The following is a 26,362-nucleotide window of genomic DNA, read 5'->3' on the forward strand; positions in this document are numbered from 1 at the left end:
GCCGCCAGATTCATCGTAGAGGTCTTCCACCCCAAGTGGTTGGCTAACCCGGTCCTGGTGCTCAAGAAGAATGGCACCTTCCGCATGTGCATTGACTACACCTACCTTAACAGAGCTTGTCCAAAGGACCCTTTCGCCTTTCCCCGCATTGATCAAATCATTGATTCAGTAGCGGGCTGCGCGCGTCTGTGTTTCCTGGATGCCTATTCCGAATATCACCAAATCAAGATGGCTGTGGAAGATCAGGAGAAGACAGCTTTCATAACCCCATTTGGGGCTTTTTGTTATGTGTCCATGTCGTTCGGGCTCAAGAGCGCCGGGGCGACTTACCAGCGTTGCATCCAAAACTGTCTCCATGGCCAAATCGGACACAACGTCCACGCTTACGTTGATGACATTGTGGTTAAAACTCGTAGGAGGGAGACGCTCTTGGAAGATCAAAAGGAAACTTTTGACAACCTGCGGGTATATCAGATGAAGCTTAGTCCTATCAAATGTGTCTTTGGCGTTCCCGCGGGAAAATTGTTGGGTTTCTTGGTGTCCGAACGCGGCATTGAGGCCAACCCGGACAAAATTGAGGCAATTACTTCGCTTGGGAAACCAGTGAATATCAATCAAGTTCAACGCATGGCGGGTCATATCGCGGCTTTAAGTCGCTTTATAAGCTGCCTGGGGGAGAAAGCTATTCCCCTCTATCAGTTGCTTAGGAAATCTGACCGTTTTGTTTGGAGAGATGAGGCCAATGAAGCTTTTGAAGCCCTGAAGCAGCAGCTGGTTAACCCGCCAGTTTTGGTCGCCCCGACTGAAAAGGAACGTATGCTTCTGTACATCGCGGCGAACTCCAAGGTGGTGAGCGTGGCAGTAGCTGTCGAACGGAAGGAAGAAGGAAAGTAATATCCGGTACAACGCCCGGTGTACTTCATTAGCGAGGTGTTAACCCTCTCCAAACAATGTTACCCACACTGGCAGAAGCTGGTCTATGGGGTCTTTATGGCGATTCGGAAGCTCAAACACTATTTCCAAGAGCATCCCATCACGATGGTTAGCTCCGCTCCTCTTGGGGACATCATCCAGAACCGAGAAGCAACGGGGCGAATCGCCAAATGGGCTATTGAACTTGGGCCGCACCACGTGCGGTACACCCCTCGTACGGCCATCAAATCCCAGGCATTGGTCGACTTCGTCAATGATTGGACCGAATTGCAGATTCCGGAAGACATGCCTGACCTCACGTACTGGACTACTTACTTTGATGGGTCTAGGCAATTGGAAGGCTCGAGGGCTGGCGTGGTGTTGATTTCACCCCAGGGAGACAAGTTCTCTTATGTTCTCCGACTCATGTTCCCATGCACCAACAACGCTGCAGAGTATGAAGCCTTGCTTCATGGTTTGCGACTCACCAAGGAGATGAACCTCACGCGTGTCAGATGTCTTGGCAATTCTGATCTGGTGGCTCAACAAGTTTCAGGTACTTGGGACTCTCGGGACCCCCTGATGGTGGCTTACAGAAGGGCTGTGTCTAATGTGGCGGGTCATTTCCATGGCTATCAAGTTGATCATATCGACCGGCGACTTAACGAAGCAGCTGACGCCCTTTCACGTCTCGGCTCGGAACGTAAGCCAGTTCCTCCCAATGTTTTTCTGGATATTTTGCATAATCCTTCCGTGAGGTTGCCCTCAGAAGAGGAGTTGGCGATACCAGACCCTGAGTCCCAGTTTGTGGCGGCCCTCCGCGTTACGCCGGATTAGGTTCTTCCTTATTTGGCATACCTTGCACGAGGCGAGTTACCTTCGGATGAGGTGTTGGCTCGCCAAATCGTTCGTCGGAGCAAATCCATGGTCATCATCAACGGCGAATAATATAAGCGAAGCACTTCTGGAGTATTCCAACGATGCGTTTCTTCTGAAGAAGGGTGCATAATTCTGAACGACATCCATGCCGGAGATTGTGGGCATCATGTCGGTTCATGTTCCCTAGTCTCAAAGGCGTTCCGTCATGGATTCTTTTGGTTGACGGCTCAAAGGCGTTTCGTCAATGTGATGGCTGTCAGCGTTACGGACGACAGGCTCATGTGTCAGCTCAAGAACTAAGGATGATACCTATCACTTGGCCTTTTGCGGTCTGGGGGTTAGACATGGTTGGCCCCTTTAAGATGTCATCCAACAAAAAAATTCATATACTGGTGGCGGTTGATAAATTCACCAAGTGGGTCGAAGCAGAACCTGTTGGCGCTTGTGATGCAGAAACAGCAGTCAAATTCTCGAAAAAACTGATCTTCCGGTTCGGATATCCACACAGCATTATCACTGATAATGGCACCAATCTATCACAAGGAGCGATGCAGGAGTTTTTGCCACCGTGAGCACATTCGGCTTGATGTATCTGCGGTCGCTCATCCACAATCTAATGGGCTAGCGGAACGGGCGAATCAGGAAGTGTTGCGAGGAATCAAGCCCCAACTTATGGTTCCCCTGGAGCGCACCCCAGGGTGTTGGGTTGAGGAGTTGCCTTCAGTATTATGGAGCATCCGAACCACCCCAAACCATTCTACGGGTTTTACTCCTTTTTTCCCTGGTATACGGAGCAGAAACCTTTCTTCCTAGTGACATTAGGCATGACTCGCCCAGAGTTGCTGCTTATGTGGAACAGGATAACGAGTTGGCGCGTCAGGATTCTTTGGACGCTTTGGAGGAAGCACGCGACTTGGCTGTCGCCCGATCGGCTATTTATCAGCAGGACTTGCGGCGTTACCATAGCCGCCGGGTCAAGAGCCGAACTTTTCAGGAGGGCGACTTAGTGCTCCGATTGATCCAAGATCGCACTGGCATGCATAAGTTATCACCACCATGGGAAGGACCGTTCGTCTTCAGGAAAAGCCTTCGCAACGGGTCATACTATCTGGTGGATCTTCGGCCTGATCGGCCAACCACGGAGGCTGAGTCAACTCGCCCCTGGAACATAGCCTACTTGCGGCCTTATTACACTTGAGCTATTGGCTCCGTTTTTTCTTCTCTTGAAAATTGTAAGTCTTTCATTTTTATAAAGCAATAAAGTTGATACCCATGAATTCTGGGGCTTTCGTGCTACTTCATCTTATTGAAAGCATGGATTTTTATTGCTCTTCGACAAGTCGCCCAAGCATGGACGCTATCCACACCAGAGAGAATAAGTCGCCATGCTGCGCTTATTGCAACACTGGGTATCGATAAGCCAAAGAGGATCAAGTCGCTACAAGCGCGCGATCCAAACATGGGCGCCTTATATGATTCTGTGGATTAGGCCGGCTTACTTGGGGGCTATTTGCTCCCAAGTCGTTTTGTGGTAAGAGCGTATACGCTTCTACAATCCTATGACCGGTCTTTCCCCTAATCATAGGTCACTTGGGGGCTTCCTCTCACTAAGATCAGCCTTACTACCCATTTGGCTTGCGAAAAAATACCGCATTACAAATGGTTATACTGGACTGTGTGTTGGCCGAATCGCCATATGGACCCATGAACTCTTGGCAAGTTACTCCGCTTTATGGACCCTGAACTCGCCTTGGTTAAAACATGCATGGTACCGGCTAGCGCCCCACATGGAGAATAAAGAAACCATTGGTTCACTGAACCTGCTTCACTGAAGCTTGATTCGTGCCTGATCAGCCGGTCTAAATACTTGAGCTTTTTTACACAAAAAGTCTCCCTCGGGTAGCAGTTGAGTTTATCTAAGTCGTCCTATCCTGTCGCGACTTGAACGAGCCGACGAAATTTTTACTTTGACCTTCCTCGCATTGCCACAAGGTTTCTCAAATTTTTACGACTCGCCGGATCTTTTTTGAACCGGGCTTTTCTGCACATAATTCGCCGGAACATCTTGAGTCGGTTATCATTTATTATCATCCATTACTCACTGAGGTGGTTTGATGTATGTTTTTAGCCCAACAGGTTGATGATCAAAATCTCTATTGACATGCTGGGTCAAGCATCATAAGGCGCCCCGAGGGCGACACAAGGGTTTCAAAAAAAATCGCAGAACATGATTGTTTTCTACAATAACCTATTACATGACTCGGATGGCCAATTCACTGAAGATCTACTCTGCTGGTGCCCCGGGGTCAGCTTGCTTTGAGCTCTGTCCGACTTTAAGTTGTAAGTCGCCCAACACCCAATTGCACTTGGATAGGGCAGCGAATTCATCTTCATCATTCAAAAATGTCGAGAGATCCGCCTCCAAATCAAAAGGGTTCTTGGGCCGACGAGGAGTCAAGCTGGTTGTCACAAAGGTTGGCGGATTTATTTTCTTGTTCTTGTCATCATAAGCAGCTTGATACTTTGACAAATCCAAGCTTGCTGCAAGCTGAGTCGCCGCCGAGCGTGATTCTTTGACAACACGCTGATAATCATCTTGAGTAAATTCTTACCCGTCGTCCTTGAGCTGGGGAAAGCCTGCTGCTACTTCTTCCGGTTTTAGCTCTGGAGCATATGCTAAACACCGACTCAATGTAGTCAGCACCCCTTTCCGGGCGGCTGATCGGGTTAGCTCACCTATCTGAGGCGGAAGGGTAGATAAGCAGCCAAGCATCTTTTTGATTGATGTTATGGGTTCCTTGGCACCCATCACTGCCTTCACGGTCAGCACGCTTCCGGTATACAGTTGCTCTGTCAATGTGTAAATCACCTTTAACCTCAAGATACAGTCATCCTGAAGGTTGGAGGCTCTCGGACCTATATAAGGGATAATAATGGTCAGTCACTTCTTCATACTAAGTTTTTTTTACAAAGTACAAGATCAGGGTTTGCTTCTTACCGAAGATAGCATGTGCCATGTTGGAGATATGTTGCTTTAAGCCGGCCAGCTCTTGTTGCATGGTTTCCAGTTTTGCTTCAGCCTTTTCCGCTCGCTTTAGCGCGGCGGCTTGATCAGCTTGAGCCTTCTTGTGGGCGGCCTTCAGCTTCTCCATCTCATATAAGATCACTTGATATTTTTCTTCTGATTTAGCCCGCGCGTCTTGCTGGTCGGCTAAACTTTTCTTTAAGTCGCCCAACGTCGACTCCGCTTGGGCAAGAGATTCTTGTCAAGTATATTATCAAGGGGCAAGTCTCAGAATTATTGCAAGCAACATCTCTGACACTTGGGGGCTAATGTATAATTTTTTAGACAAAATTATACAACATCAAGACCCGGCTCATCTTTCAACAGATGACCCGGCCCTTGGGGGTTACACGTCGAAAGTTTTTCTAATATCAAGACCCGGCTCATCTTTCAACAGATGGCCCGGCTCTTGGGGGTTACAGGTCGAAAGTTTTTTCTAATATCAAGACCCGGCTCATCTTTTAACAGATGATCCGGCCCTTGGGGGTTACAGGCCGAAAGTTTTTTCTAATATCAAGACCCGGCTCATCTTTCAACAGATGACCCGGCCCTTGTGGGTTACAGGTCGAAAGGTTTTTTTAATATCAAGACCCGGATCATCTTTCAACAGATGACCCGGCCCTTGGGGGCTAATAAGGAGGGTATGCATTAAAGCGTACCTCATGTCTATTCTTTATCATAAGGAGCAGATTCTTCTCCATTTCATAACTTGTCTCCACGCGACTTGCGAAGCCGAAGCAAAGCTCTTTAAATTCAAGATTCTCATACTGGGACAGTTTGGCCTTGGAAATTTCATGTCCAGTAGAAGGCTGGGTTGATGTTGATACATGCTTCGACAAGACTGCTGAAGCCGGCTTAGAGAAGCCAGTACCAGTGATGATTACAGCATCCGGGTCTTCTGCCGTTTTCAACGGACTCGGCGGGTTGGGCGTTTCCGTGCCTTCCTTGGGAGAACTTGGGAGGTCCGCTTGGTCATCAGGTTTATCCTTTGCTGGGTTAGCCTGAGTCGGCCCTGGTTTTTCTTTAGGTTCTGGAGCCGTAGTGGAAGTTGATCCGCCAGTTTTCCTTTTCTTCGCTCGTGCTCTAAAAAGAGAAGGGGTTATGCTTAAAAGTAAACATCATCATCATCAGGACAAATGTAAGTATTATAAGGACCTACCCTTGAACGCGGATCATTGGCGGAAGGGCTAACATCACTGAGTCGCCCGACGAAGGGGGAGAATTCTGCAAAAGTAATACCTCAAAATATGAGCAAGTTATAAATATGATCCAAAAGGAAGCAAAGGGGGACGCTGCTAAAGGATACCTCATTCTGCCGCTTCTTGCTAGGAGTTTTCGTTGGTAACCCGGACACCAAATCTCCAGAGTGGCTCCGAGTCTTCCGATAGGAAGCATGTTCCGCTTTCTTCAAAAGGAAATTAGGATCTAGACAAGCATTTGGGTGAGACATGGGAACTTTCCCACAAACCCGCCTGGCTGGCTTAGGTGGAGGAGAAGATGAGTCGGAGGAAATAGAAATTACCTCTACGGAGTCTTCCTGGCTTTCGTTACCATCATTCTATACATAAGAGATGCAGAGGTGTAAGCACAAATTATAGCAACGGATGTCAAGACACCTCCGAAGATACGTCACCGATTTGGGATTCGTCCACATCAGACGATTCAGTGATGGCGGCTTTGCTTTTGCTCTTGGTTTTCTTTTTTTGGAGGCGGCCTGGCTTGTCTCAGGGCCATCTTTTTCGGCCTCTTGGACCAGAATCGATCGCCTTTCTGAAGTGGAATTTTTATTATGCGAATCATAATTCAAGTAAGTCGGAAAGAATAAATCAAAGGCGGGTTAAGTTATTTACCTTAGGAGCCGGGCTGATCTTGCAGAATGGCTTAAGCCCTATTTGGCTACACTTGGCCATGGGCTCGCCGGTTAACTTCTTGATGATGGTCACAATATCATTCTTTGTGAGTGCTGTGTGGAAGTAGCATTGGGGATGGTCCAAAGTGCCATCAAACTCGCACATTAAGCCGTCTCGGGGACTCAAGGGAAGGATGCGCCATTCCACCCAGCAGCGGATCAGATCAACCCTAGTGAGACCATTGTTTGTTAGAGATCGTAACTCGGATAGCACCGGAATAAAATCCGACTCCTCTTCTTCAGTGAGCTTGTCTGGAAGTTTAAAGTTTGTAGGAAGGCGTTCCTTCCTATAGCCAAGGAGTTTGTTTTCACCCTCAGGAGAAGTTTGCTGGCAATAAAACCAAGACTCGCCCCAGGCTTTGGGATGGCTTGGCATGTCGAGTGATGGGAATGAGCTGTCCCTGCGGTGTTGAACGTTGACACCTCCAAGTTCTAAGCTAGGGCCATTGGCAAACTCGGTATGGCGATTCAAATGAAAAAAGTACCAGAACAAAGGGACTGAAGGTTCCATCCGCAAGTAGGCTTCACAGAATACTTGGAATTGACATTTGTTGCTAATCGAGTTGGGGCCCAGGTCTTGGAGGCGGACGCTCATAAAGATCGTAGCATCTCTGAGGAATTTTGACCCTGGCTGCTTAAACCCCCGTTCGAGGTACTCAGCAAAGACAACTATTTCCCCTTCCTTCGGGTTGGGGATCTCGTCGCCTAACCCGGATCGCCATCCGATAACTTCTTTTGGGTCAAGATTTCCCATCTTCACGCAATCGTTAAGGAAAGCGTCGTCAACTTTGGTTGGGAGCTAATCGGCCTTGAACATGGTGCCCATAGCTACAGAGGAGAGGTTCACAGGTAAATTAACTCGCCAAAACATGTGTTGGGCGGCTAAGGGAATCTATTAACCCGCCAAATATTTACTGAGTGGTTAAAGGGGTTTATTAGCTCGCCAGTAAAGGGCCAGATCTGGGCACATAGGCGACTTAAGAATTTCCTATCGTTTAGAGAAACAATCTCAGAGCATCAGGATCTATAAACAGGTTTCTACACGACAGGTAGCAAAATACAGATCTACGGGCAAGGTAAAATGAATGAAAAAAGGCCCGGATAAAGTGAAACCATCTATGGCTGGGGAAAAGCATTCAAGGAGATTTAACAGAGGCCTTTTCTAGGTCCCCATACAGGAGCTAGTGGGCTGAGGATGTGGCCAATACTACCGTGCCTACCATTGCTGTTCTAAATCAATCGCCGCCTATGAAGGTGTTCGAGGTGTTCTAAGGAACCGACAGGCGATGAACATCGAGGAGCTAAGATCTACTTCTAATGGCAAAGGGCTGACCTGATGGTGGCGACCGGAGATGACCGAGGAAGATCCGCGGTGGATGTTGCGGGCTTGGTCGGCCTGGAGATGCGTCGGACGCGGTGGCCGGAGACGGAGGACCTCGGACGACGATGGAGTTCTCGGTGCAGTCGCGAGGAAGAACGGGCCGACGAAATGGGTAGGTGGGGATGTGCCCTGCCCCCTTCCCCGAAGCCTATTTATTGGGTCGGGTGCTGGAATCGAGGCGCCTAGCGCGGGAACTGAAGACAGGATAAAGAATCACTTTAATGGTGTCGAGATTTTCGGGATATCTGTGCCGAAAGATCCGTTGGAGATTGCGTCATCATTTTTTCGAGATTAAAGGGATAATATGGCGTTAACAAAAAACGGTTTGGCGACTTAAGGGGTGGCGGATTAAGTGTATGACGTGTAAAAAGAGCAGAGTGAGTCGCTCTTAACTAGGTCAGAGTTGGCGTGAACAGGTTCAAGTCAAATCTGGGGCCTAATGTTGGGGATATTATCTGTTGAGTAACCCGCCCTAGTTGGGCCGGGTCACCAAGCTGGTGACTCATCCTTTGGTGATTCAATCCTTGGCCCAGTGAGGCCAGGAGCCAGATGGCCGTTCAAGATCTTTGGGAAGAATCCATCATTGGGAAGATCTCCAAGTCTTGGAAAGATGGCGACTTAGAGATAGAAAGAATCACGACTTGTGTAAAGGCAAGGACTCTTGTAAACCCTAAGGGCTCGACGTGTATATAAAGGCGAGTCCCAGGGAAGGAGAGGACAGGTTAGAAATCATCGAGAGCTAGGTCAGGCGAGTTACGCCCTCCTTGTAATCGAAACATCATCAATACAACACAAAGCAGGACGTAGGCTATTACCTCCTCGCGAGGGGCCGAACCTGGGTAAATCTCTGTCTCGCTCCCGTTCAACCCCTTTGAGTTGCCACCAAGATGCGATGGCTCCAACACTAAGTCCTTTCACGAGGACATCTGCCGTGACAAAACCACGACACTACCTATAGATCATATCTTCCCTCATGAACAACTAGTTGTCATAAATGCCTCTCGTAATACTCCTTGGTATGCAGACTAGGCTAATTATATTGTTGGTAAGGTCATGCCACCTAGTTTTACATACCAATAAAAGAAAAAATATTCTTTGATTTAAGACATTACTTATGGGATGACCCACATCTTTATAAAGAAGGAGTAGATGGTATTATGATACATTGTATATGTCAGCATGAACAGGAACAAATCCTATGCAAATGTCACTCCGAATCCATTGGAGGACACCATGCGAGAGATAGAACTACACACAAGGTATTACAATTTGCTCTTATCGGCCTACTCTTTCAAGGATGCTCATAAGTTTCTTTTTATCTTGTGATGAATGTCAAAGAATTTGTAATATTGGTAGACATCATGAAATGCCCATGAATTATTCACTTGTTATTGAACCATTTTATGTTTGGGGTTTTGATTATATAGGACCTTTCCCTTCCTCTAATGGGTATACACATTTTTTGGTTCTTGTTGATTATGTTACTAAGTGGGTGGAAGCTATTACTAGTAGTGTTGATCATAACACCTCCATTAAAATGCTTAGACAAGTTATTTTCCCGAGGTTTGGACTTCCTAAATATTTATTAAATGGTGGTGGTTTGAATTTTATTCCTAGTGCCTTTCGTAAATTGCTTGCTAAATATGATGTCAACCATAGAATTGCATCCCCTTATCATCCTCAATATAGTGGTCAGGTTGAGTTGAGAAACAGACAAATAAAGTTAATATTGCAAAAGAATTTCAATATGTCTAGAAAGAATTGGTCTAAGAAATTAGATGATGCACTTTGGGCTTATAGAACAGCTTATAAAAATCCTATGGGTATCTATCCATATAAAATGGTTCGTGGAAAAGGTTGTCATTTGCCGCTTGACTTGAACATAAAGCATATTGGGCAATTAAATAACTCAATTATGACTTCAAACTTGCCGGTGAAAAGAGGTTATTTGATATTATCTCTTTAGATGAAAGGAGAACCCAAGCTTATGAGAATGCCAAATTGTTCAAAGAGAAAGTTAAAATATGGCATGACAAAAGAATCCAAACACGGGAATTGAAAGTAGGTGAGTATGTTTTATTGTACAATTCCCGTTTTGGATTTTTTACTAGAAAAATCCTCTCCAAATGGGAGGGGTCATATGTCATTGAAGAAGTTTATTGCTCTGGAGATATTAAGATCAATAATGTCGAAGGCACTAATCCGAAGGTGGCCAATGGACAAATAATTAAGCACTATTGTACGACCGAAAGTATGTCTAGAGGGGGGTGATTAGACTACTTGACAAGATAAAAACTTAGCCTTTCCAAAATTTTAGTTGTGGGACAGTTCTAAAAATTATAACTAGTCAAGTTCACCCTACACATGCATATCTAAGAGTATAGTAGTGGAAAGTAAAGACATGCAAATGTAATGTAGAGGGAGAGGTAGGGAGATCAAACGCAAAGGTTGACACGATGGTTTTTGGCGTGGTTCCGATAGGTGGTGCTATCATACGTCCATCTTAGTGGAGACTTCAACCCACTGAGGGTAACGGTTGCGAGAGTCCACTGAGGGCTCCACCCAGAAGGGGTCCACGAAGAAGCGACCTTGTCTATTCCACCATGGCTTCCGCCCACACAGGACTAGCCTCACTCACGGTAGATCTTCACGAAGTAGGCGATCTCCATGCCCTTAGAAACTTCTTGGTTCAACTCCACAACACGAAGTAGGAGGCTCCCAAGCAACATCTAACCAATCTAGGAGGAACCACCCTCCAAAAGGTAATAGATGCGGTAGAACGATGAACTCCTTGCTCTTGTGCTTCAAAAGATAGTATCCTCAACACTCAATCACTCTCTCACAGATTTGGCATGGGTAGGAGAGATTGATCTTGTGGAAAGCAACTTGGGGAGGCTACAGATCAAATTTCGAATGGTTGGATTGGAATCTCTTGATAACAACACATGAGTAGGTGGCTCTCTCTCAGAAAAATGGATCTGGCAAGTGGGAGTGCATTGTGAGTGCTTCCTGTGTGAATGAGAGGAGGTGGATGGTATATATAGGCATCTCCCAAAATCCAACGGTTACAACATTATTGCCCAACTTGGTGACACGAAAAGGAATCTCGGTGGTACCGAATTGCACTAAATGTGGAAAATTTTGAATTCTCTCTGATACCAATATATGAATCTCGATGGTACCGATATGATGACCTAGACCAGTTTCCAAATCTCAGTGAGACCGATTCCAATCTCGGAAATTCTTATTCTTGGAGTTTTTTCAACAGAAAGTTGGTCACTGAATCTCGGTGGCACTGATATGAAAGTTGGTGGTACCGAGAGATTAGGGTTAGGCAAAGGATCTATTTGGTGGAAAATCGATAGGGCCGAGCGGAAAATATTGGTGGCACTGATTTTGCCGGTTTAGCTTTGGACACACATATTTTTTGGGAGAATGGTTGAGTATTTTTGGTGGCTATATATAAGCACTTGAGCAACCAATTCATCAATAATACCTCACCCCCTTTTAAGAGTATTGGCTTTCCTATGGACTCAAACTGATTTCTCACAAATATAAAATCTAGAGTCTTCTTGCTTGAAGCCTGAGCCAATCCAATTCCTTCCTTCCTCAGCGTGGTTCTCCTAACAATCCTTTAGCCAAGGCATCTTTGAACTTTTCTGAAACATACTTGGATAAGCTCATTAGTCCAATGATGCATATGGTGTGATCAATTATCCAAACTACCTTTGGGAGCAATTGTGCTTTCAATCTCCCCGTTTTTGGTAATTGATGACTGATACGTCTCCAACGTATCTATAATTTTTTATGGTTTCATGCTATTATCTTGTCAAACTTTGGATGTTTTGTATGCCTTTTATAACTTTTTTGGGACTAACTTATTAACTCAGTGCTAAGTGTCAGTTCCTGTTTTTTCCGTGTTTTTGACCCTTTTCAGAGGAGGATTTTAAACGGAGTCCAAACGGAATAAAACTTCCGAAAAGATTTTTTCCGAAACAGAAGACGATCGGGAGACTTGAGAACCAAGGCAGAGGGTCACCAGGGACCCCACAAGCCCCATGGCGCCTCCCAGGCATGTGGGCTCTGTGGGCCTCCCCTGCCCTAGGTCTTTTGCCTATATATTCCCTAAAATCCCAGAAAAAATCAGGAGATCAACGAAAACACTTTTCCGCCGCCGCAAGCTTCTGTCTCCGCAAGATCCCATCTGGGGCACATTCTGGTGCCTTGCTGGAGGGGAGATTCTGATACGAGGGCTTCTTCATCAACACCGTGCCCTCTTTGATGATGCGTGTGTAGTTCACCATAGACCTATGGGTCCATAGCTAGTAGCTAGATGGCTTCTTCTCTCTCTTGGATCGTCAATACAAAGTTCTCCATGATCTTCATGGAGATCTATCAGATGTAATCTTCTTTGCAGTTTGTTTGTCGAGATCCGATGAATTGTGGATTTATGATCAGATTATCTATGAATCTTATTTGAGTTTCTTATGATATCTCTGATGCATGATTTCATATCCTTGTAATTCTCTTCGAGTTGTGGGTTTTTTTGGACAACTTGATCTATGATTCTTGGAATGGGAGAAGTGCTTGGTTTTGGGTTCATAGCGTGCGGTGACCTCACCCAGTGACAGAAGGGGTAGCGAGGCATGTATCTTGTTGTTGCCATCAAGGGTAAAAAGATGGGGTTTTCATCATTGGTTTGAGTTTATCCCTCTACATCATGTCATCTTGCTTAATGCGTTACTCTGTTCTTCATGAACTCAATACACTAGATGCATGTTGGATAGCGGTCGATGTGTGGAGTAATAGTAGTAGATGCAGAAAGTATCGGTCTACTTGTCTCGGACGTGATGCATATATGTATGATCATTGCCTTAGATATCGTCATGACTTTGTGCGGTTCTATCAATTGCTCGACAGTAATTTGTTCACCCACTGTAATATTGGCTATTTTAAGAGAAGCCTCTAGTGAACACTATGGCCCCCGGGTCTACTTCACACCATATTTTCAGCCTTACACTTTTACTTCGTTGCACTTTCCGCCTTCAGATCTCACTTTGCAATCAATATTGAAGGGATTGACAACCCCTTTTATAGCGTTTGGTGGAAGCTCTTTTGTGTTTGCGCAGGTACTCTGGACTTGACGAGATTATCCTACTGGATTGATACCTTGGTTCTCAAACTGAGGGAAATACTTATTGCTCATGTGCTGCATCACCCTTTCCTCTTCAAGGGAAAAACCAACGCAAGCCGAGTCTCCGTCAACGTGCCAATTTCTGGCGGTATTGTTTGAGAAGTAGCAATGACAAAATATAGATCAAAGCTTCGACAAAATTTATAATAAATGATTAGCATCGACGCTTTGAGAAGTATGTGAAAAGAAAGAGCTCCCCCTAAACTTGTGCTTTATTTTAAATTTTCATTTGAATGCAAATGCACCATCGATCGGGATCATGGGTCACTCTTCCGTGTCACATACAACTTGATGGTGCGCATAAATGATATGAATGAATAGTAATGCACATAACACCAAACAAGCAAGTGAATGGTCATCAAGTACATAGCTCAAAAGTAATAAACATGGTAGCAGCAATCAAACAAAGAGTATGATCAAACACTTCTCCCAAATGGATAAAGTCATCCAAAAGACCAATAGTTTTGGAAAACCAAATGAGAGCAAATGAAATGCAAAGCTCTCCTTGTCGAAGCCTATTTGATCAATACACTTCCCCCCTTTGCAATAAGTTACCAAAAAGTTCAAAGGTCTAGAACTAATCGTCTCTCTAGGCTTGATCTCCTCCGGTAGCTGACGATGGAGTTGACAGGAGAGCGTCGATGAAAGCTTCTGCAGATATCCCTCGAGGTGGAGGTGTAGACACTGGAGGTGCATTAGCAGGACCAAAAGGTGTTGAAGCTTGAGCTGATGAAGATGGTCTTGCTTCCGGAACTGGTAGAGCTGCTAATCTAGTCTGGGTCGTGAATTGAGTAGTAGTAGGAAGAGGCGACTCTTCATCATCACTACTGGAGCACGATATATGCACATAATCAACTTCATGCTAGAGCTACTCAACAGTGGTAGTCAACTCCGTTACCTTAACATCCCAGTCATGAAATTTTGACTCTGTCATCCTCTCAAGGCTCTTCTGGTTCAGCAAGATCTCATAAATTTTCTTCTCCATCCCTTTGATGGTGCTAACTAAGAATGACATATGGTCTTCTGTGGTTGTGAGCCGTGGGGTTGGATCTGGAGCATTTCTAGCAGCCTCTTCCTCTGCTGCCTCTGCTGCCTCTCGAGCTATAGCTGAGCTGGGATGGATAGTGTCCATCAGAACTTCATTATCTTCAAACTCTAGCCGAAGTGGCAGGTGGGGACGATCAATTAGATATGCATGCTTGCCAATCTCGACATTGACGAGCATCTGAATATATGGAGCATATCGACAGGATCTCTTTTGATCTGCAGCAGTCCTCCTGACAGTCTCAACTATCAAGTTCATCACTCTGAACCTGGTGTGGGTGTATAGATGATGCAGCATATTGATGGAATAACCTCTAATCATCTTACCATCTCCTTATTTGGGCATGAGGGTGTATCTCATATATGGGGCACTGGCTTGTACATATTTACCATAGAGATATGATTCATCTTGGGTTCTGAGTACACATTCAGGTGTCCTTCTTGTGCCTTTGGAGCACCACTGATAGTGTCCCAGTCATCCACGGTAGACTCATATTGGTGACCTTCAGTCATCCATACAATCCTTCCATTAGAATAGAAATGAGTGGTGGAATAGAATTGCATGATCATTTCATCATTCCAAGGAGTCATCTCTCTGCCAACAAAATCTTCAATATTGACTAGCCTGAAGTTTTCTCTCACATGAGAAAAATAATGTTCATTGGCCTTGATATATTCCCAATCGACATATCTCATGTCGTTGACTGCAGGACTCTTATCAAGCAACACAGTCTCATAGAAATCTTGTTGCTCCTTTGTGTGAAAGCGAGGATTAACAACAGTTCTCCTTCTCACGGTATATGTATCAACTGATCTCCACTTCCTCAATCCTTGATATCTTCTCTTTTTCATGTCCTGAGCAGTTGGGTGAGTAACATTGTGAGATGACACATGATCTCTCAGCTTCATTTGCACAGGGGCATCATCTTCTTATTCTGCAGCAAACTCTCTTGATACAGAGCCTTTGTTCTTCTCTGCTACAGGAATGTCCTTGGTAGTCCTTTTGGGAGATACAAACTTCTTAGGAGCTGAAGACTTGTTGGGAACACAAGGCTTCTTTGGCATAGCATCAGCCATGAGCTTTTTCTTCTTAGGAGGAGGGACCTGAGTTGGAATTTCTTCCTCCTCATCATCAACAGCTTCTGGTGGATCTTCATAAACTGAGGTTCGCCTTCCAACAACATGGACAATTCTCTTTCAGACTCTCTTCTGACCTGGCTTCTTTGCAAGCCTCGCTTCTGGAGTTTTCATGTCAGCAGGTCTCGCACATTCCTTCCTCACAGTCTTCCGGACTCTGGTCTTCTCTTTCTGCTTCTGGGGAACAAAATCCTCTAGGATAAAGTCAACATCTTCTTCATCTAAATTGATCTTCCTTATGGACCTGGTACCTACCTTGGGCAAGCTATGGGAGCTAGGTGTCCCTGGGTTAGAAGGTGTCCTCTCAGGACTAGTGCTTGAATCCAGCTCAGCACTCGGCTCACTGAAGTTGTTCTGACTATCCTGTGATCCTAACATACTATCAAACAACCAAGCACACAAGCAGTCAAGCAGAAAAGCACACACTATGAAAAGATAAAGAAGAGCTCGAAAGGATGAGCATCACAAAAATTAGAAATTTTGAAAAAAATGAACTCTAAAAAAAATAGGTTTAACATTCAGCAAAAAGGAATTTCGGTTCCACTGAGACAAAATTTTCGGAGCCACCGAGACGGACATTCTCATTAACAGAAACTTGACACCCTTTTCTGTTTCACCAAAGAGAAGAACTCGGTTTCACCGAGACTGCTCTGAGTAGCCTAAAATCAAAATCGGTACGACCTAACCCTAAAAATTCCATTGTTCTCTAATCTACGGCTAACCCTAAAAATTCCATTGTTCTCTAATCTACGGAGTTCTTCTTCTGGATAGGATGAATGCAGAAGTGGACAGAATTCATCAAAGCCTTAATGCGCAAGAATCAGATTTGGAGCGCATAAAGGGGCAGATCCATACCCTAGCTTAGGGACAGTTCCGCGAGGCAGCCACGACGGTGAAGATTCTCATCGACGGCGAAGACTCCGGTGGCAAGGGTGCACGGGAGGGTCATGGTGATGTCCACGGGACTAGGGCACGGCAGCGAGGAGGTGCAGCTCGCGATGTTTGAAGTGGTTTTCGAGCCGTCGGGTCCGTGAGATATATATATCTCCTAGTTGTTGGCAACACCGAGATGGAATTTTTGATGCCACCGAGTTCCATAACTTTCAACTGACAGTGAAACTCGGCGAGTCCAAAAAGAACAACTCGGTCGTACCGAGATAAGAAAACCTGATCACCCCTAGGCTTTGATGGGACTGAGATTTTGAGGTTGGTCACACCGAGATGCACTTTGGGAGGTTTTGGAATTCATCCCTTGTCGATACGGATCTCCAAGTGCTCCTCACACAGAGTGTCCCTAAAGTGCTTGCTAAAAATTTGCGATGTAGCATGAATAGAATTTGAGATGAGAAAGCATAGATAGCTAGAAAGAGGTGCTTAGGCATTCTTGTATACCCAATTGGCGAGATGAAATAGAAAACCAAATAACAACAATTGGATATCCACGAATGAGCAAAATATGCATACCAACATGCTCACGCAATAAGATGTCAAATAAAACATGGTGAACATGCGCAAACATTCTAGCATCTATCAAGCACTTTGGCGATGATGAAGTCATATATATATATATGAGTATATTGACATAGGAGCCAAGTAAGAATACTTGATCATAGGTCATACTCGTCGATTAAGCAGAAGTGGGGTTACCACTTTTACATAAAGCATTAATGTGCTCACATCGCTTAGGAGATGCTTATACTCAAGTCTTAGAGTAAAGCTCCCCTAGATGTGAGATCCCCTGTAAGAGAGATAAACTAACCTTGGGTTTTGTCGTAGAAGACTTCAAGTAGGTGTAGTGGTGGTGGATGCTCATTGTTGATGAGGATCATCTTTGAGTTGGGAGCATCCTAGTTGTTTCTTACCCTTCTCACCTACATGGGTTAGTCCCTGTGTAGGGCCGGTTTTTCCAGGATATTAAATTCCCATCAAAATAACCCTGGTGCAAACCAGCCCCAGGAATACTGTTAGCTGGTACACAATTCCCTGATGCAAATATCCAAGCGGTTATGAAGCACAAGGCCATGAAGGCCTATGGAGCACAACAAAAGGTTTCTTGTGGTTGATGGCAGAGGTGGTTCAGGGATCTCCAGCATCTACGGGACTCCATTTCCCACATAAACAATTGACTTGGATAATTCATATCTCACGCGACAGTTGTCTGTGGTACCTAAGTTTCGGGGCTGTCGTCGGGGTGTTCCTCTCCAAGCACACAATCTGTCCAAGACAATAGCCAGGGACAAGACAATGAGTACTTTCAATGCACTTGCAAACATCATGAAAACAGACATAAATTAGTAGGTGTTTATCATGCACTTGAAATAATTTAACTGTATTTCATCAGTCATAAATTAACTTCATAAGTGCAAGCAGGTAGGTAATTTATCCATACTGAGAATTTAATAAGGAATCAATGAAAGAAATTAATTGAAACATCGGGTGGTAATCCTCCCGAATTTTTCCAAGAACATGAATTGTCTGATCAGGTGTCTCGAGTGACGCCTTGAAATGATAAAGGTTTAAAGCATGCCTCAGTTGGGCGCCTGAGCAACACCACATAAAAGGGCTTATATGAAATAACAATAGTCTCCACCGTCGGCGTCTAAGCGACACCACATACGGGGCTTGTATGAAATGATAGCTAAGAATATCCAGGAGGTAGAACTGTTCCAGGGATATTCAATATTCGTAAATCAGAAGGGTTAGTCCATGGTAGTAATAATCATAATTATCCACCATGTTTCACGATTATTCTCATGGTTGAGTTAACTTCCTCCGAAGACCGACACTCAGACCGACACTTGTACTATTCGAGACTATAGTCGTTAATCGCGGACACGGCTATCCAAATAGACATAAAACTCTACAAAGGGTGTACTCTTTACCCACAAGTAATGGATTTCTTTAGTCAACCAGAGTTGTCAACTAATTCCGACTATGGTCTTTGAGTTGAAAACACATACGCCTAACACACACACACACTAGTCTCTAGATGTGTGGGAATCACCCACGACACTCGTTAGGCGAGACTCTGAGTGGGAAGATTCCAAATCTTTACTAGCATGGGATCACAATATTTATAATGCACGCACACGGGGGAGCTAACCCCTTCGGTCCCAGACCAAAACACCCATGCCCTCGGACCAAGTGACATGCCTACCAGAGTCCATGATAACCAACAAGTATAGGGGATCGTTTGTAGCCTTCTTTGATAAATAAGAGTGTCGAACCCAACGAGGATCTAAAGGCAGAACAAATAGTCCCTTGAGTTCTATCGACCGCCGATACAACTCTACGCACGCTTGACGTTTGCTTCACCTAAAACAAGTATGAAACAATTTTGCAAGAATTGAACTACGAGTACTTTGCGAGAATAAAACTACGAATAAATTGCAAGGTAATAAAAGTGGATAGCTTTTGTCAACAAGAAAGTCATTTGTCCCTAGGCAATCGATAACAAGTATCGGTAATCATTCTTGCAATTTTATATGAGGGAGAGGCATGAGCTAACATACTTTGTCTGCTTGGATCATATGCACTTATGATTGGAATTCTAGAAAGCATCCGCAACTACTAAAGATCGTTAAGGTCGTGAAACCCAACCGTAGCATTAAGTATCAAGTCCTCTTTACTCCCATACGCCATAACCCACTTATCCGCGTTTAGGCTGCTGTCACCCCCGCAACATCGACAATAAGCAAACCATGAACATACAGCAACACCCTACAACAGGCCCCCTCACGTTTGCGCGACACAGAGGGCACCGCAGGACAACACCATAAATAAAATATGCAATCATACCAACTAAGATCACGATTAACCCATAGGACAAAATGGATCTACTCAAGCATCATAGGATAGCCAAATATCATTGGGAAATAGTATATGGAGTTGGGCACCATGTTTAAGTAGAGATTACAGCAGGGATAAGGGGTGTTACACCGCTAAAAAGAGGGGGAGAAAGTTGGTGTTGACGGTAGCAAGGTTGTTGATGTAGATCGTCGTCATGATCGTAGCACCGACGGCACTAAGGCGCCACCGGGAGAGAGAGGGAGAGTGTTGGGAAACGTCGCATGGGAAACAAAAAATTTCCTACGCGCACGAAGACCTATCATGGTGATGTCCATCTACGAAAGGGGATGTGTGATCTACGTACCCTCGTAGACCGTACAGCAGAAGTGTTAGTGAACGCGGTTGATGTAGTGGAACATCCTCACGTCCCTCGATCCGCCCCGCGAACCGTCCCGCGATCACTCCCCCGATCTAGTGCCGAACGGACGGCACCTCCGCGTTCAGCACACGTACAGCTCGACGATGATCTCGGCCTTCTTGATCCAGCAAGAGAGACGGAGAGGTAGAAGAGTTCTCCGGCAGCGTGACGGCGCTCCGGAGGTTGGTGATGATCTCGTCTCGGGAGGGCTCCGCCCGAGCTCCGCAGAAACGCGATCTAGAGGTAAAACCGTGGAGATATGTGGTCGGGCTGCCGTGGCAAAGTTGTGTCAAATCAGCCCTAAAACCTCCGTATAAATAGGGGGAAGACGGGGAGCCTTGCCTTGGGGTCCAAGGACCCCTAAGGGCTTCGGCCGAGCCAAGGGGGGGAGTTCTCCCCTTCCAAACCGAGTCCAACTAGGTTTGGAAGGAGGAGTCCTTCCCCCTTTTCCCACCTCTTTTTTTTCTCTTTGTTTTTTCTTCCTATGGCGCATAGGGCTCTTTTGGGCTGTCCCACCAGCCCACTAAGGGCTGGTGCGCCACCCCCAATGCCTATGGGCCTCCCCGGGGTGGGTTTCCCCCCCCCCCCCCGGTGAACTCCCGGAACCCATTCGTCATTCCCGGTACATTCCCGGTAACTCCGAAAACCTTCCGGTAATCAAATGAGGTCATCCTATATATCAATCTTCGTTTCCGGACAATTCCGGAAACCCTCGTGACGTCCGTGATCTTATCCGGGACTCCGAACAACATTCGGTAACCAACCATATAACTCAAATACGCATAAAACAACGTCGAACCTTAAGTGTGCAGACCCTACGGGTTCGAGAACTATGTAGACATGATCCGAGAGACTCCTCGGTCAATATCCAATAGCGGGACCTGGATGCCCATATTGGATCCTACATATTCTACAAAGATCTTATCGTTTGAACCTCAGTGCCAAGGATTCATATAATCCCGTATGTTATTCCCTTTGTCCTTCGGTATGTTACTTGCCCGAGAGTTGATCGTCAGTATCCGTATACCTATTTCAATATCGTTTACCGGTAAGTCTCTTTACTCGTTCCGTAATACAAGATCCCGCAACTTACACTAAGTCACATTGCTTGCAAGGCTTGTGTGTGATGTTGTATTACCGAGTGGGCCCCGAGATACCTCTCCGTCACACGGAGTGACAAATCCCAGTCTCGATCCATACTAACTCAACGAACACCTTCGGAGATACCTGTAGAGCATCTTTATAGTCACCCAGTTACGTTGCGACGTTTGATACACACAAAGTATTCCTCCGGTGTTAGTGAGTTATATGATCTCATGGTCATAGGAACAAATACTTGACACGCAGAAAATAGTAGCAATAAAATGACACGATCAACATGCTGCGTCTATTAGTTTGGGTCTAGTCCATCACGTGATTCTTCTAATGACGTGATCCAGTTATCAAGCAACAACACCTTGTTCATAATCAGAAGACACTGACTATCTTTGATCAACTGGCTAGCCAACTAGAGGCTTGCTAGGGACAGTGTTTTGTCTATGTATCCACACCTGTATATAAGTCTTCATTCAATACAATTATAGCATGGATAATAAACGATTATCTTGATACAGGAATTATAATAATAACTATATTTATTATTGCCTCTAGGGCATAATTCCAACAGTCTCTCACTTGCACTAGAGTCAATAATCTAGCCCTCACATCATCATGTGAATTACATTGTAATAAATCTAACACCCATACAGTTCTCGTGTTGATCATGCTTTGCCCGTGGAAGAGGTTTAGTCAGCGGGTCTGCTACATTCAGATCCGTGTGCACTTTGCATATATTTACGTCCTCCCCTTCGACGTAGTCGCGGATGAGGTTGAAGCGTCGTTTGATGTGTCTGGACTTCTTGTGAAACCGTGGTTCCTTTGCTAGGTCAATGGCACCCGTGTTGTCACAGAACAAGGTTATTGGATTCAGTGCGCTTGGCACCACTCCAAGATCCGTCATGAACTGTTTCATCCAGACACCCTCCTTAGCCGCCTCCGAGGCAGCCATGTACTCCGCTTCACATGTAGAATCTGCTACGACGCTTTGCTTGGAACTGCACCAGCTTACCGCACCCCCATTAAGAATAAATACGTATCCGGTTTGCGACTTAGAGTCATCCGGATCTGTGTCAAAGCTTGCATCGACGTAACCTTTTACGGCGAGCTCTTCGTCACCTCCATACACGAGAAACATCTCCTTAATCCTTTTCAGGTACTTCAGGATATTCTTGACCGTCGTCCAGCGATCCACTCCTGGATTACTCTGGAACCTACCTGCCATACTTATGTCTAGGCTAACGTCCGGTCTAGTTCACAGCATTGCATACATGATAGAACCTATGGCTGAAGCATAGGGGACGGTGCGCATATGCTCTCTATCCTCATCAGTTGCTGGGCACTGAGTCTTACTCAATCTCGTACCTTGTAAAACTGGCAAGAACCCTTTCTTGGACTGTTCCATTTTGAACCTCTTCAAAACTTTATCAAGGTATGTGCTTTGTGAAAGTCCTATCAGGCGTTTTGATCTATCCCTATAGATCTTAATGCCTAGAATGTAAGCAGCTTCTCCTAGGTCCTTCATAGAGAAACTTTTATTCAAGTAATCCTTTATGCTCTCCAAAAACTCTACGTTGTTTCCAATCAGCAATATGTCATCCACATATAATATTAGAAACGCCACAGAGCTCCCACTCACTTTCTTGTAAATACAAGATTCTCCAACCACTTGTATAAACCCAAATGCTTTGATCACCTCATCAAAGCGTTTGTTCCAACTCCGAGATGCTTGCACCAGTCCATAAATGGATCGCTGGAGCTTGCACACCTTGTTAGCATTCTTAGGATCGACAAAACCTTCGGGTTGCATCATATACAAATCTTCCTTAAGGAAACCGTTAAGGAACGCCGTTTTGACATCCATCTGCCAGATTTCGTAATCAAAAAATGCAGCTATTGCTAACATGATTCTGACGGACTTAAGCATCGCTACGGGTGAGAATGTCTCATCGTAGTCAACTCCTTGAACTTGTAAAAAACCCTTTGCCACAAGTCGAGCTTTATAAACGGTCACATTGCCGTCAGCGTCCGTCTTCCTCTTAAAGATCCATTTGTTCTGAATAGCCTTGCGGCCCTCAGGCAGTAGTTCCAAAGTCCACACTTCGTTCTCATACATGGATCCTATCTCGGACTTCATGGCTTCTAGCCATTTGTTGGAATCTGGGCCCACCATTGCTTCTTCATAATTTGCAGGTTCATTGTTGTCCAACAACATGATTGATAAGACGGGATTACCATACCACTCTGGAGCAGCACGTGGTCTCGTCGACCTGTGTGGTTCGACAAAAACTTGAACCGAAGTTTCATGATCATCATCATTAACTTCCTCCTCAACCGGCATCGCAACGACAGAGGTTTCCCCTTGCCCTGCGCCACCATCCAGAGGGATGAGAGGTTCGACAACCTTGTCAAGTTCTATCTTCCTCCCACTCAATTCTCTCGAGAGAAACTCCTTCTCGAGAAAAGCTCCGTTTTTAGCAACAAACACTTTGCCCTCAGATTTGAGATAGAAGGTGTACCCAACTGTCTCTTTTGGGTAACCTATGAAGATGCACTTTTCCGCTTTGGGTTCCAGCTTTTCAGGCTGAAGCTTTTTGACATAAGCATCACATCCCCAAACTTTAAGAAACGACAACTTTGGCCTTTTGCCATACCACAGTTCGTATGGTGTCGTCTCAACGGATTTTGATGGTGCCCTATTTAAAGTGAATCCAGCTGTTTCTAATGCATAACCCAAAATGATAATGGCAAATCGGTAAGAGACATCATAGATCGCACCATCTCTAACAAAGTACGATTACGACGTTCGGACACACCATTACGCTGTGGTGTTCCAGGCGGTGTCAACTGTGAAAAAATTCCACATTGTCTTAAGTGAGCACCAAACTCGAAACTCAGATATTCACCCCCACGATCAGACCGTAGGAACTTGATCTTCTTGTTATGATGATTTTCAACTTCACTCTGAAATTGCTTGAACTTTTCAAAAGTTTCAGACTTATGCTTCATTAAGTAGACATAACCATATCTACACAAATCGTCAGTGAAGGTGAGAAAATAACGATATCCGCCGCGTGCCTCTACGCTCATCGGACCACACACATCGGTATGTATGATTTCCAACAAATCACTTGCACGCTCCATTGTTTCGGAGAACGGAGTTTTAGTCATCTTGCCCATGAGGCATGGTTCGCACGTGTCAAGTGAATCAAAGTCAAGTGACTCCAAAAGTCCATCGGCATGGAGTTTCTTCATGCGCTTTAAACCAATATGACCTAAGCGGCAGTGCCACAAAAATATGGCGCTATCATTGTTAACTCTAACTCTTTGGGTCTCAATGTTATGTATGTGTGTATCACTATCAAGATTCAATATGAACAATCCTCTCACATTGGGTGCATGACCATAAAAGATGTTACTCATAGAAATAGAACAACCATTATTTTCTGACTTAAAAGAGTAACCGTCTCGCAATAAACAAGATCCAGATATAATGTTCATGCTCAACGCACGCACTAAATAACAATGATTCAAGTTCATAACTAATCCTGATGGTAACTGAAGTGAAACTGTGCCGACGGCGATTGCATCAACCTTGGAACCATTTCCTACGCGCATCGTCACTTCATCTTTCGCCAGCCTTCGTCTATTCCGCAGTTCCTGTTTTGAGTTGCAAATATGAGCAACAAAACCGGTATCGAATACCCAGGCACTACTACGAGAGCCGGTTAAGTACACATCAATAACATGTATATCAAATAGACCTGATTTTTCTTTGGCCGCCTTCTTATCAGCCAGATACTTGGGGCAATTGCGCTTCCAGTGACCCATACCCTTGCAATAGTAACACTCTGTTTCAGGCTTAGGTCCATCTTTGGGTTTCTTCGTCGGATTGGCAACAGGCTTGCCGCTCTTCTTTGAATTACCCTTCTTGCCTTTGTCGTTTCTCTTGAAACTAGTGGTCTTATTCACCATCAACACTTGATGCTCTTTACGGAGTTCAGACTCTGCGACTTTCAGCATCGCAAACAACTCGCCAGAAGACTTGTTCATCCCTTGCATGTTGTAGTTCAACACAAAGCCTTTATAGCTTGGCGGCAGTGATTGAAGGATTCTGTCAGTGATAGCTTCTTGCGGGAGTTCAATCCCCAGCTCAGCTAGACGGTTTGAGTACCCAGACATTTTGAGCACATGTTCACTGACAAACCAGTTCTCCTCCATCTTGCAAGCATAGAATTTATCGGAGATCTCATACCTCTCGATCCGGGCGTTCTTCTGAAAGATAAACTTCAACTCCTGGAACATCTCAAATGCTCCATGACGCTCAAAATGACGCTGAAGTCCCGGTTCTAAGCCATACAAGACTGCACATTGAACTACTGAGTAATCCTCCTTACGTGCTAACCAAGCGTTCTCAGCATCCTGATCAGCCGTAGCGGGTGGTTCATCTCCTAGCGCAGCATTAAGGACATAATCCTTCTTCCCAGCTTGTAAGATTAGCTTAAGATTACGAGCCCAGTCTACAAAGTTGCTTCCATCATCTTTCAACTTAGCTTTCTCTAGGAACGTATTAAAATTCAGGGTGACTGTCGCGTGAGCCATGATCTACAACACAAATATATTCAAAGTGGACTTAGACTATGTTCAAGATAATTAGAGTTTAACTTAATCAAATTACTCGCTAAACTCCCACTCAAAAAGTACATCTCTCTAGTCATTTGAGTGGTTCATGATCCACTTACACAAGCTCAAGTCCGATCATCACGTGAGTTGAGCATAGTTTCAGTGGTAAGCATCCCCATGCTAATCATATCATCTATATGATTCATGATCGACCTTTCGGTCTCATGTGTTCCGAGGCCATGTCTGCACATGCTAGGCTCGTCAAGCTTAACCCGAGTGTTCTGCGTGCGCAACTGTTTTGCTCCCGTTGTATGTGAACGTTGAGTCTATCACACCCGATCATCACGTGGTGTCTCGAAACGACGAACTGTAGCAATGGTGCACAGTCGGGGAGAACACAATTTCATCTTGAAATTTTAGTGAGAGATCACCTCATAATGCTACCGTCGTTCTAAGCAAAATAAGGTGCATAAAGGATTAACATCACATGCAATTCATAAGTGACATGATATGGCCATCATCATGCGCTCCTTGATCTCCATCACCAAAGCACTGGCACGATCTTCTTGTCACCGGCGCCACACCATGATCTCCATCAACGTGTCGCCATCGGGGTTGTCGTGCTACTCATGCTATTACTACTAAAGCTACATCCTAGCAAAATAGTAAACGCATCTGCAAGCACAAACGTTAGTTATAAAGACAACCCTATGGCTCCTGCCGGTTGCCGTACCATCGACGTGCAAGTCGATATTATCTATTACAACATGATCATCTCATACATCCAATATATCACATCACATCGTTGGCCATATCACATCACAAGCATACCCTGCAAAAACAAGTTAGACGTCCTCTAACTTTGTTGTTGCATGTTTTACGTGGTGACCATGGGTATCTAGTAGGATCGCATCTTA

This window comes from Hordeum vulgare, chromosome 6H (assembly GCF_904849725.1).
Source record: "Hordeum vulgare subsp. vulgare chromosome 6H, MorexV3_pseudomolecules_assembly, whole genome shotgun sequence".
Lineage (NCBI taxonomy): Eukaryota > Viridiplantae > Streptophyta > Magnoliopsida > Poales > Poaceae > Hordeum > Hordeum vulgare.